Source organism: Chiloscyllium plagiosum, chromosome 5, assembly GCF_004010195.1.
Source record: "Chiloscyllium plagiosum isolate BGI_BamShark_2017 chromosome 5, ASM401019v2, whole genome shotgun sequence".
Lineage (NCBI taxonomy): Eukaryota > Metazoa > Chordata > Chondrichthyes > Orectolobiformes > Hemiscylliidae > Chiloscyllium > Chiloscyllium plagiosum.
Window position 1 is genome coordinate 104,336,439 of NC_057714.1, and position 2,815 is coordinate 104,339,253.

At 53.3% G+C, this 2,815-nt stretch overlaps 1 protein-coding gene across 3 annotated transcripts in view; it reads right to left on the reverse strand.

The window, feature by feature from the left end:
- The window catches only part of htr5ab (5-hydroxytryptamine (serotonin) receptor 5A, genome duplicate b), a 10,472-nt gene extending 8,389 nt beyond the window's left edge, over positions 1-2,083 (reverse strand). The window contains exon 1 of one of the 3 annotated variants that reach the window (XM_043690722.1): positions 2,060-2,083. The gene's annotated coding sequence lies outside the window, so the exon portion shown is untranslated. The other 2 variants (XM_043690721.1, XM_043690720.1) reach the window with 2 other exon arrangements.
- Between the last annotated feature and the right edge of the window lie 732 nt (positions 2,084-2,815).

The window sequence follows — 2,815 nt, forward strand, 5'->3', positions numbered from 1 at the left end:
GGGGGCAGGGCACCCACTGCACACAGGGGGCAGGGCATCCACTGCACACAGGGGGCAGGTCTCCCACTGCACACAGTGGGGCAGGTCTCCCACTGCACACAGGGGGGCAGGTCTCCCACTGCACACAGGGGGGCAGGTCAGTCACTGCACACAGGGGGGCAGGGCACCCACTGCACACAGGGGGGCAGGTCTCCCACTGCACACAGGGGGGCAGGTCAGTCACTGCACACAGGGGGAGCAGGTCAGTCACTGCACACAGAGGGGCAGGTCAGTCACTGCACACAGGGGGGCAGGTCAGTCACCGCACACAGGGGAGCAGGTCAGTCACTGCACACAGGGGAGCAGGGTACCCACTGCACACAGGGGGGCAGGTCAGTCACTCACACAGGGGGCAGGGCACCCACTGCACACAGGGGGCAGGGCACCCACTGCACACAGAGGGCAGGGCACCCACTGCACACAGAGGGCAGGTCACTCACTGGAAACAGGGGGGCCGGTCACCCACTGCACACAGGGGGCAGTGAGGCAGGTCAGTTGCAATCACCGAAACATGCAGACCCCCCCATGCCTAAGCTTTTCATTAAGAAAAAAGAAAATCGACTCATGTTTGACTGGTTCCTGAAGGCTGCCACTGAACCGCGCAAAAGCCGCTGAAATAATCGCCCAGCATTTACCGTGTCCTATGAGCTCTTCAGTAACACCGCTCTCTCAGTGAGTAAACCGTTCCCCTCCTGAACATCTTCAACATCTTCTGTCCCGGCTCGGAAAGGGAGACAGCGGGCTGTTCTCAGCAGCAAAGATGCAGGAAGCTCCTGTGCAGGTGCATGGGAGGGTTGCCCACTCACCCTGCCCTTGCACAAAGCTCTCCTCTCCTTCCCGTCCCCACTCCTCTACTCACCAACTGGAGCCGGCAAGCTCAGCAACTCCGCTTTATTCCTCAGCCTCCACCCTCTGACAAGCCATGCAGGGAGAGGGAGCTAGAGAAACGTGTGTGTGTGTGTCAGAGAGACAGGAGGCTGGCTCTGGATTTAAAGAGATCTCCTCACAGCCAAACTGTGCAATCCTGCCCCAACCCCGCCTACTCTTACTGGAGGGCTCTTTAACAACACACCTTCTGGGAGCAGCTCAACATCGAGGGGGAGGGTCGGATAAAAAGACCCCTTTTTTTAACCAGGAGCAGAGTGCCACCGCTTAAAGCTTAGCGAGAGGGTCAGCCCTCAGCTGTGGAGCTCCCCACAGTCCAGATTTCTCCAGGTAAGAGTTCCTTTTTGAAAAAAAAAATCGATAAATCAAGTTTCCCGGACCCGAAACGTAAACTCTGCTTTCTCTCCACAGACGCAGCCAGACCTGCTGAGTTTCTCCAGCAATGCCTGTTTCTGATGTCCAGCATCTGCAGTTCTTTCTGATGTTTTAAAAATAAAATAAATCGGTTTTGTTCATTTATGTGCCTGCCCTCTTGTGTGTTTGAAATCTCCATATTTGGGGTGGGCTGGAGGTGGGCTGGTGTCCTCAGGACGCGAGGGTGGGTTCTGATGAACATTGAGGGTCTTTGTGGAGCGGGGAGGGTGTCTCTACCCCGTGAGACCGACGGACCGGGTTCGACTCTCCTGCTGACCCAGAGATGCCACCTGACATATCCAAATAGGTTAAAATAGCGGAAACAAGAAAAAATAACACACACGGGGTGCTATAGAAATTCAGCGGCTCCGCTCACATCTGTAGACAGAAAGGAACACGGTTAACGCTTCGAGTCCAGTGACCCTTCGTCAGAACTAGCCAGTTTGGGCCGAATGGTCCATCTCACTGAAAAGGGAGATAGTTCCACCTCTGGGCACCAGGAGGTTTTATTTAGAGTGGGGAACTAGTGATTGCAAAGACCACAGTTTCCCGACTGAGCACTTTAACACATGCATATGCAATTAAACAAAAATACTGCCATTTCACAAATTCTGCTGAAACTAATTCCTGCATCGGGAAGTGGGACGTTGCTCTGTGGAGATTTAATGCAGCTTCTCTTTTGGTATTGCACGCAGGCAGTTGTATGTGTATATATACTCACACACTTATGTTAAAATAATCCCTATTTGGGATTTCAGTCTCCCGTTCAGTTCTCTGTCACGCCGAGGATGCTGCTCAGGACCGCTGTCTCTGCAGAACTGGAGTGATAATTCGGCTGCTAAGAGATTCTCCATTCTCCACGCAGAACAAGGCTGTTAAAAAAAACATCCCCCCCACCCACGTCCCATTTGCAAATGTGTCAATATTGTAGGTTAAAATATTACCTGCAGACTGCAGATGCTGGAAACCAGAATCTGGATTAGTGGTGCTGGAAGATCACAGCAGTTCAGGCAGCATCCGAGGTCAATATTGTGCCTAGGTCGCGCGGTTGACTCTCCCTCCATCCCTCCTTTCTGATTCTTTTCCCGTTCAACCCAGCGGCTGCTCGGTGGAGTTTCAGATGTTCGAACTGGCCCCGAGCTCAGCCAGCACACCGTGGTGCTGTTCCGGCTGGGGAAAAGCCAAAGGCTTTCTGTACCTTGTACAACCCCCGAGGCGCTCTGCTACCACCTCCCTCAGTCCCTGGGCCAGTACACCCAGGAACACGGGGTTCGTGTGGAATTACCACTTGGTTACTGTTATCTTCGAATCACGTCAGCCCCCGAGGGAGACCATTCTGCTGCTCTTGTCTCATTGAATGGGAAAAAGTCCTGTTGAGGTTATACAGGATGTGTCCAGTTCTGGTCATCCAGCTATAGGAAGGATGATATCAATTTGGAGAGGGTTCAGAAGAGATTTACCAGGGTTTTGCCAGATA